The sequence below is a fragment of the Eretmochelys imbricata genome, chromosome 16, assembly GCF_965152235.1.
Source record: "Eretmochelys imbricata isolate rEreImb1 chromosome 16, rEreImb1.hap1, whole genome shotgun sequence".
NCBI classification, from domain to species: domain Eukaryota; kingdom Metazoa; phylum Chordata; order Testudines; family Cheloniidae; genus Eretmochelys; species Eretmochelys imbricata.
In genome coordinates this window covers 9776102-9786227 of record NC_135587.1, presented here as the reverse complement: position 1 = coordinate 9786227, position 10126 = coordinate 9776102, and the positions used below count along the sequence as shown (strand labels likewise).

Sequence of the window (10126 nt, the reverse complement as noted above, 5' to 3'; positions counted from 1 at the left end):
CGGAGTGGAAAAGCGACTTGCCCAGGGTCACCCAGCAGGTCCGTGTAGAGGTGGAACTGGAACCCCAGGTCTCATGAATCCCTGTCCAGTGCTGTATCCACTAGACCATGCAGTCTCCCTAAGTAGGCCTTTTACTGCTAAAAAAAGATAGTCTCGGGTGATGAGCCTCCATGCAACAGTTCTCTGCCTAGATGCCCCTGACAATAGTTTGTGCGGGGGCCAAACCGTCTTATGGAAAGGGTCCTATTGCAGGCTCCCAAGGATGTTGCCAATGTTGGCCTTGCATGGGGAATTTGTATTCTATTTTCTTGACTTTTTTTGAAACACATGGGTCAGAACACAGAGCTGCTTATTAAGTTTTGCACAGCTCCGACTATCCCTTCATTCTGGTGTGTGTCATATTCCTCCTCCCGTCCCCTGGGGCAGAACGGACTGGCGGAGTGCAGTCCTTGTCAACACAGATCAGCTGCCTGCACCCCACTGTGGAAGAGGCAGCGCGGAGTAATGTAGGAAGAGGCATGGTCTTGTGGTCAAAACACAAGAACTAGCTGTCAGGAGATCTGGGGCCAAGTCGTCTGCCGCAGACTTTCTGTGTGACCTTGGGTTCCTCGCTTCCCCATCCACGAAATGGGGAGGAGGATACTTCCCTCCCCGGGGGTATGGTGAGGATACATCTATGTGTGCTAGTGAGATGCTGTAGTGTTGGGGGGGCTGTAGAAACAGAGACCCCAACAAGATGCAGCTTCATAGACATGAGGGCAGAAGGAACCCGCGACACCAAAAGAGGAACCTCAGATACTGCAATATGGGAGGAGCGAAATCTTCAAAGCCAGCTCAAGTCAGCACGAGCATTTTACAAAGGAGGGATGTCCCTCTGTGAATATCCCCAAAGGGAGGTCATTAGCGACCAAAGGCTGTTACCGTCCGATTCATTCAATGACACGAGTTGGTAGCTCGCCATTCAGTTCCCAGCAGAGGTGACCACATCACACAAGCTAATCTCATATCTGCCAAACCCTGGTTAGGAGGGATGGTCCCTGGTTTCTTAGCATCGGTCGCTTTCCCCACTCTACACCTCCGAGACATCTCCCAGCCCTGTCATACTGTAGGTGTGGCCCCAGTTTTCTCACCAGGTGCCCCTCTTTGGAGATATGTAGATAGGCGTCTTTGTGCAGTATCAGCCAAGGACTGAATGCACAGTGGGCACTGAATGCCGCCCTCGCCCCTAGAAGTGGCGCGTTGGCCGAGCAGCATGGAAGGAGCTTGCCCTACCGCTGCCCCTGCTCTGTGGATAGTGGGCTCCAGAGGTTAGAGTCCAGCGCTAAATTCACCAGAGATAGTGGATCCATTTTAAAGCTGCAGCTAAGACAGAATCCCTGGAAGGGATTATAGTATGGCTGCAGGAAGAGGTGAGGATGGTGGGATGAAGCGTCTGGACACACGGGGCTTGTGCCAGCCTGCAGGGCTCGATGGGGTTAAGAAGTTTTGTCTGCACACACACACACGTGAAAACTTGTAGGAAATCTGCCTGCACGCTTCCTGCTTCTGCCTTCGAAAGCGAGATTGGGGGCGGGGAGGGAGCGCGTGGGGAGAGGCTCCTCAGTCTGACAGCACAGGCTGGAGAGGAGCCAGGAGCGCCTGAGAGCTGGAGGGAGAGAGACAGAGAGACTTTAGGAAAGAGGTGATCTGAGCTCCGCAGGGCTGCACGGCTCGGAGGACCCAAAGCAGGGAGCCAGGCTGCGCTCGGGGGTGTGGAAAGTGGCTCCTATAACGGCTAAGGGAGAAGGCAGAAAGCAGCAGGTGAGTGTATCTAACCTTCCAACCACACTGCTTCGGCTCCCCCAGGATTGCCGGCAACTGGGCAGCCCCTCTGCTCTCCGGATGTCGGGCACTTCGCCAGCTGGAGGGTTGGAATATCTGGGGTCTTTGCTCAGAGCCCAGTTTCCGGACAGCAGAGCGGAGGGGGAAACAGAGGCTGGCGCAGGCTAGAGAGGCCAGAAGGCAGCAGGATGCAGTGTGGGGTGGGCACGCCAGGCCGTGTGGAGGCCGGGCAAAGGGAAGCCCAGGCACCATGGCCCCAGCATTTCGAGTGGTGTTGTCACCACGGTATCCAGCTCTGATGCTGCTTCTTCCACTCCCCGTCTGGGCGCTCTGCCTTGCTCCCCTGGCCGTCTGGTGTCTCCTGAGCCCGACAGTTAATGTCGCCGCTGCCCCAAAGCAGCGAGACTTTCTGTTGCTCTGTTTTGCCTCGGTGGGGATTTCCTGCAGCGTGCGGGGGGCGCGTGTGAAGCAAGAGGCCGCCCGGTCTGAGTGCTGCGGTGATCACAGCTTTGTTTATAGCTGTTGCCTAGGCTGTGGCTAAGCGAGTCAGACAGGCCTGAACCTCAAAGGGTGGATCCAGGTCCAAACTCGCGCCAAGTTTGTTCCCAAGGCTCATGTTTGACCCGAGCTGGAGTCCGCCCGGAAGTCTGGGGTGGGGACGATTTGATCCGGCGGGGTTGGTTTCAGCCTAGCTCTGCCAAAGAGGAGGGTATGTATGGGCTGATTTTTCAGAAGTGCTCAGCACCTGACTTGCTCAGCACCTTTTGAAACTTGGGTCACTAATACACGTTACGTGGGGAGGCTTCCGCTAACAGCAGCACAGACAGGCAGAGTGGGCAGGTAGCAGATTTTCTAAGACCTGTTCAGAAGGCAGCAAGTAGCCCCTGTCGCTGAAGTTATCATTATCATGGTGCTGAATACAAGTGGCTTTAAGATCTGTCTCTTTAGGGGTGTGAGGAGAGGGGAAGAGTCTTCGTAGGGAGCAGGTTCATCCTGGCAGGTTTTGGGTAACTGGGCTGCTGTGAGGTTTGTCGAACTTGGGGGGCGGGGGGGGAGTTTCTTCTTGGTCTGAGCTTTGCATTGGAGGTTTTGTTCCTCTTCCTGCCTCTGGGCTGCCCTGTCCCAGGCTGGAGCGTCAGTTACTTGTAGATGCTGAGAATCCCTTGCCTGCCCAGGCTCCTGGCTCCAGTTCTGCTGTTTCCAGCAGTAGAGACAAGGGGTCGAATCGCCGTGGAACACTGAGCATCTTGGAGCGGATCCAAGTCCAAAAAGACTCAACCAGCTCCTCGGTGGGGGTGTTCGGATGTCCAAGTTGGATGGATTTCCCTCCTCCTCCCCCTCCCATGGTCCACAATGCTTTGGGGCCTGATTCTGTCCCCCTTGCTCACCATGAGTAATACCAGGGTTGGCCGCATTGAAATCGTTGGGTTACTCCTGGAACAAAGCACGACTTGGCGCGAGTGAGGTTGGCAGAACTGGGCTCTCAATGACCACTTGTCTGAATTAAATGCCCTGTGCCTCTTTTCTACGGCTATGATCAATTGCTAGGGTCACATTGATACAGGCACAATGCTCCGGCTGTAGGCAGCCCACTGCATAATTGTCCCCTGTCAGGTTTCTGGCACTTTTCTGACCATCTGCAGCTGGCCACTGTCAGGCTGGATACTGGATGAGATGGACCGTTCATCTGATCTGCTGTGGTCATTTCTGTGCTCCCAGGATCCTTTGCAACTGACACTCCTTTTAGTAGGATTCGTCTAAGCTTTTCACCACCAGTAGCCCAAGCAACCAGCAGTCGTCCAGCAGGGATCCCACCTCCAGTTTACCGATCCAGCTAATACAGTCGCTACTTCCCAGTCCAAAGCTGCAGTATCACAAGGCACTCCCTCTGCCCCTCCGTTGCTACCAATGTGATCTTAGCACCAAAGCTGATTATAGCTAATTGCAAGTAAAATCAGTTAGCCCCTTTGTGCTCACTGACTCATAGCTACATCAGCCATAGCCTAGTGTTCCACCCAGAGTCCTTGAGCAGCCTTGCTGTAACCTACCATGCAGCCCGGGTCAGAGGCCAACCTCTAGGAACAAACGTGTGTGTGTGTGTGTTGTGATTGAGGGGAACGTTTTGATTAAGGAAGCCAATCTGAGTTTTTCCAGGGGCATGGGTGTGCTAATTCTGAGCAACAGTAAGAGAAGAAGCTATTTGGTTGATGAGTAAAACTGAATGAATGAGTCTTGGCAGCGTCATTGCGATATGAAAATGGCCTGGATTCCCGCTTTCCCAGGGCATAGGGCGTGTGTTTGGGCGTTTCACACCGTTGGTCTGGGTTGTAACGAGTACGTTGGGAGTAGCCACGCTGCCTGTGTGGCTTGTAGGGAGTTTGACACACAGCTCCTGTGGCCTGGAGGGAGTTTGTGTTGATGGCTGTGGTTTGACGCCCTGAGAGAAAACAAAACACTAATTTAACACCAGTTATCTCTTGAGAGCTGTTTTCTCTTCCATTGGGTCTGACTGTAGCAGGGAGTCCTGTTCGGAAAGTTACACGGGTTGTAATGATGCAGGCGGCTCAGAACCAGCTCCTGCCGCTGCTTTGAAAGGGCTGTGGGTTTCTGGAGTTGCGCCAGGGAAAAAGAGCAGTAAGGGAAGCAAAGCTGGGCAACCTGGATGTGAATCATGCGTCTTTCCCGACTCCTGCTTCTGTGCATGCAGACACACATGCCGCAAGACCCATGTTTTCCAAAGTGACCACTGATTCTGGGTACCCAATTTAAGGCACCTTGGGCTTGATTCTCAGTGGGGCTGAGCACCCACCACTGGCATCAATGGGACCCGCGGGTGCTCAGCACCTCTGAAAATCAGGTGTCTGCCTCAAGTTGGGCACCCAAAATCAGGGACAGCTTTTGAAAATTTGGGTTTAAAACTCCAGGCCAGAAGGAAGCCTCCCAGAAAACCCGGGTACTGTTACCACCTGCTGTGGGTGCTTCCCTCCCGTTCATGAATGTACGGGCCACCTCCAGTCTCACTGGAGATCTCAGACCATGTCCATGGCAGCAGCCGGGACTGCTTCGGCAAAAAATGTAGCAGGAAGCCAGGTGGGAGAGAGCTGGGGAAGATTCTAGGCAGAAGCCTTATGGTTGGGAACTCGAGGGATGACACTGTTTGCTTTATCCCAGCAAAGCTCCCTGTTCAGCGTTAGCAGAAATCAGTTTTCCCTGTGGCTCTTTACCACTCTCTCCTGGCACTCCTGGTGCGCCGCTGAGATCAAGGCAGTGCTGCCGGCTCAGTGACCTGCAGAAGACGACGAGTTGGTGAGTTGCTGTCTGGCTCCCAGCAGTGGCCCCGCCCATGAAAACCACCCCCCACCCCCCCCCAATGACTTTAGCCAGCTTGCTTGTTAGCCATCCCAGCCGAGGACCAGGGCCCTGAACACTACAGGGTTTCTATCACATTCTTTACCTGAGTGTCTAGTAGGGGCCTCCTGCAGATTAGGCTCAGGCCTGTTGGCAGGGCAGTGTTGGGAGAAGCTGGCACCACCCTTGCCCGTGCTGGGCCTGGCCTGTGGGTGGATAATATCAGCCTCCAGTGCTCCTGGTTTTGTTCTGGCTGGTGATGATGGGAGGGGGCAGGAGATGGGAGGTGACTGTGTGCCCTACTGCCAGGCCTTGGGGGCTCTGAGCCTCCCCACTCAGAGGCAGGTTCCCGTTGGCTCCGAGCTGCAGCTCCGGCTCGGAGCGGCTGCCCGTTCACCTGAGGGAGCTGGGGTCGCAGCCAGCAGCAGGGCCGTGCTGTGGCTGCCATTCTGCGGCCACCTGCTCACCTGTGACGCAGAGGGGTGCGGGTTTGGAGCAGGCACAGGGCGCCGAAAGCTGCGAGGGGGTTCGGATGGGGCGAGGGGTGGGGCACAAGGTGCCGTGGGCAGGACTGATCTCCTTCCAGGGGAAGGGATCAGAGAGACGTCCGTGTTGCCCTTCGGTGTCTTGAAGTATCAGGAATCTTGGCAGCACAGGAGAATTCCTGCAGTCTGACTTCTTCCCCTTCTTAGAGAGTTCCTCTAGAGCTGTGGCTCAGCCCTTTGGCCAGCTCTGGGGTGCCAGCTGGCAGCCAGGGCCCAGGCTAGGGACAGTGAGCCTGTGGCTGTGGTGAGTGGAGGGGTGTGGGTCTTGTGTCAGGCAGAAGAAGCCCGCCAGGGCCTGTGTTTGCGAGGAGAGAGGGCATAATGAGAAAGGTGGGATGTATTTCACTACATGCTGAATTGTGAGCTGGGGCGGGGGCCGTATCTCTCCTGGTTGTACAGGGCCTAGCACAGTGCGGCCCTGATTCCTGACTGGGGCCCAAAGGTGCTACAACCACAGAGAGAGGCCAGGGCTTTCAAAAGCCCAACATGAGCCCCCTTGGGGAGGGGCCTGATTTCCAGAGCATGGGTGTCTAACAGGCCCCTTTAAAGCATCTCTATTTGGGCTCTTGAAATCACTAGTCACTGGGAAACCCCAGGCCACAATAATAAGGCATCAGCTGGAGAGGAAGGGAGTGAAAGTTCTCCAGTCCTGCCCTTAGGTCATCAGTGGAATGAGTCTGCTGGATCTCAGCCACTGTCTCTTTCACACACAGTCTGACTTGCCATACACACCGACACGGTTCCGTGCAGACAGTGAACAGGCTCCAAGCTCAATCTGGCTGTTCTCTTATTTTGTTGTCCTCTCTCTTGGCTGTCGGCCTCCCCCCTTATTTGGCTCTCTTCCCCTGCTAACTCTGGCTGACCGCTTCTCGCCCGAATCTGCATAGCTACCAGAGGCTTGGGGAGAAATGGAAGGACCTCAAACAACTCCATGCCCGCCCACACATCCCGGAGGGCGGGAGAGCCTTGGAGCTCTCCATCCTGAAACAAAGCCCGTCTGCCCCTTTCCGGGTTCCACTGCACGGACCCTGTGGTGGGCTCTAGGGACATGTAATGCCCTTGTTTGAGGTTCTTCTCTCCGCTTCCAACTGCCCGGTGGCGAGCCCAGCTTGTTCCCCTGCTGAATGACCTGGGGGATTGTGACTGTGGGGGATAAGTCCTCACTGGCTTTGGCAGGTCGAGCTCCCACTACCAGCTAGGTGTCTTTGCATTAGCTCCTTCCCCTGCATCATCCTTTTGAGGTGGGCGTTGGTAGGTGGCAGAAGCTACAATGCTCTCTGGGAGTGGCTCATTACTGCCCCCAGCGCTCTGACCTTGTTCGCCCCAGCTAAAGATCCACGTGCTGCTCATTAGTGTCCCGGGATTTAATCCAGGAATGAGCAGGGGGGTGGGTGTGTGTGTGTGTGTGTACATGCGTGCCCTATATTGGATGATGTGTACCCAGTTGTGCAGAACTGTGCAGCTGTGTGTCATTGGCCCTATATTGCTAACAGCTGAGGGTGATTCTCCAGTAGCCCAAATGAAGGGGGCCTGTGTTTTGTTTTGTTTTTTTTTTAACGGGGGGGATCTCAGTTCTAATCCCAATGGCACTGAAGGTTTGAGTGGCCACGGTGCACAGCAGTGGTGACAGGGAAGTCCCAGGTAGTTGTGGACTTATTATAATACCTTCTTTGGGTGAGGCATCGCGTGTGGGGGGAAGACCGGAGGTTGGGGTCACAGCTGAGAGAACATTCTGCTTCCTTGTTCCACAGCGAGGAAGACAGGAGAGCAGAGCAGTTTGCTGGGGTGCGATTTTGCTCCTGGCTGCCAGAGGGGAGGAAGCGGTTGTGGGGCAGGGCCTGGCACAGGAACAAGAGCTGAGAGCAGCGGAGTTAATGCTGGGGACTCCAGAGCATTCATGCGGCTGGCAAGCTGGAGCCTGCCGGTACTCTCGGGGTTAGTGATGGGAGCGGAGTTTTCACCGAGACTGCACTGACGAGAGGGATAGTGCTGGGGGTGAGGCTTGTTTTATTCTTTGATTTCATTTTTTTTTTTTCCCCTTCCCAATCTTGAGTCTGAATTTGGCTGAGGCCAGACTGCGGTGAGTTGTGAGCTCTCAGCTCAGGAGCGGCCCGTTGGCTTCGGAGCCTGGCAGGGTGGAGTGGGAGGGGCTGTGTTGGGCGTTGCTCGTTAAAAGTGAAAGTGAATGTGGTGCTGGAGGCCAGTCGTTCGCTGGTGCACGGGACAAGAACAGCTGGGTCTGCAGCCGAGCAAGCCTCCCCACCCACACCAGGAGCCTCGGCCCCCGGAGGCATCGCTGCTGAGGAGACCAGGGCATTTGGGCTTCCAGGGCCCATTTGCTCTTCGTCGTGTGATGATTTGGGTTGGTGGGTTTTGTTCCGAGGCCCCTCCCCAGTGGGCACTAGGCTGAGACCCAACCGCTCATTTCACACAGGCCACCAGTGGTTGGCTGCTTGCTACTCTCCTGGAGCCAGATTCAAACCAGTGATCTAGGCCTTGATGGGCACCATGTCCCCTGAGCAGCTTGGTGTCCACCGCACAGGGGATTGGTGTCCCCAGTACCTCTGCCGGCGTCCCAGGGCCACTGACTCCAGCTGGAGCCGCAGGTGCCCGGCCCCGCTGAACATCAGTCGGCTTGTTTGCCAGTACAGCGGCCTGGCTGCTAAGCAGCTTCGCTTGGTCCACGGCAGCCAGGAGCGGGCAAACGGCCTGCACTAGCTTTGTGGCACCTTGCCCTAGAAGGGAAGGTCCCATTGCAAAGGGAAGGACGAAGTGCGAAAAGAGGCAGATGGGGTGAAACTGGCTAGTGACGTGAAACAAGCGGCTCGAGGCTGAGCGGTTTCAGGGCAAGAGGATGTTTGTTATCGGACAGACAGGGTGGCCGAAGGGCTCACTGCACACCCACTCCGGCTCACGTTGGCAGTGTAAACGCATGAGGTGCTGCTCCCTGGTGGCACACGGCAGGAGTTTGCACGACAGGGTCATGTCCAGTAACATAGCCGGCACACACCGTGGATGCAGGCGTCACTGGCTGTCAAAGGGTCTGACCGTGCAGATATTGGTGACCAATTCCTGGCTCTGCAGGACCAAGGAGCTGGGCGGATCAGTGCCTGGCACAGCCAGGGGCAGTGCCCAGTGCAGAGAGGGAGAGAACGTCTAGCTTTGATCTGAGCAAGACAGGAGTTTCCTGGGGTCCTCTGCCCGCTCTCTGATCCCTCCATTGCAGCTTGGAGGATACCGGGGGGAGTTTGCCCAATCCTGTCTCAGTGGGAGAGTTGTGGGAGCTGGCGGCAGGCAGCCTGCACAGAGGGGAGCATGCAGATCACCTGCTCCTTGGGGCCCCATGAAGAGGCAGCAGAACAGACGGTCTCATCGTGCAGATGTACTGAGGTCCCCCTGCCTGGCTGAGCAATGGCTCTAGGTGCTCCGGGGGATGCCTGCGCGCTCCTGCAGTGGGTTCTTTTCTCGAAGGGGTGTCCTGACGGGGCAGAACTGAGTGCTGAGCGGGGGTGAAGTGGCTGGGGAAAGGCCCTTGCAGCAAAGAGACAGAGGAAGGGAGAGAGTGGGGCTGTTGGTGGATGTGGGGGGAGGATAAACACCAGCTCAGCTGCGTAAGAGCCTCCCCAGTCTGTTGGGAGCTGCTTCCCGGCACACAATGCCCAGGCACGGTGGGAGGCTCCTCGCACGGCAGCTCCAGGTCCAGCTGCTCCCCTGGTTCTTGCTGTCCTGGGCTCCAAACCCTAATGGCACAGAGCAGCACTGACCTCCCTTCCTTTGGGGTGGTGCGTCGGACTCCTGCGGTCGCTTCCAGCTGAGGCTTAATATATGGGGAGGGACGACTGGAGAGAGGAGGCCAAGGAAGTTCTGCCGCTGAGTGCGGTCTAGGGGACGGGGGCTCTCGGCCCCCCCAGGCAAGGTCTCCGCTCCCCAGGCCCAGCCAGCGTGCACACCGGGCAGCTCTCCCCCAGCGGCTGAGGAAGTGAGAATTTCCTTTTCCTCACCCCAGCCACAGGAGGAGATGGGCTGTGGCACATCACCCCCTCACAGAGCTACCAGCTGGTTTGTGCTTCCAGCGGGACAGGTGACCTGACTTGTTCGGGGCCGGACTGGCATTTCTCCAATGCTGTGTTGAAACAGGGACCGGCACAGCTGGGAGCTCCCCCACAGCCAGCCCCCCTCACCGTTCCCTGCAGCGCCTCCTGGGCACCCCCTCCACGACTGCTCTGACAGCATTGCCTGATGTGCAGCACCCGTCCAGCCATTGATTGCTTTGCTCGCCCTGACGGAGTGGCCTGTAACAGTGGGTCAGTGTCTCTCCAGCTGCACGGAAGAGGGGGTGGGGTGGAGCCGGTCCTTGCCCTGAATAGCCTCCCCTGTAGGAGAATTGCAGCCTCGCCAGCTGCTGCTGCTGG

General features: G+C 56.6%; 1 protein-coding gene across 1 annotated transcript in view; it reads left to right on the top strand.

The window, feature by feature from the left end:
- The first annotated feature begins 1742 nt into the window (after nt 1-1742).
- AKNA (AT-hook transcription factor) overlaps nt 1743-10126 on the top strand; it is a 55609-nt gene continuing 47225 nt past the window's right edge. Inside the window, exon 1 of the mRNA XM_077836072.1 lies at nt 1743-1800. The gene's annotated coding sequence lies outside the window, so the exon portion shown is untranslated. The remainder of the gene's footprint in view (nt 1801-10126) is intronic.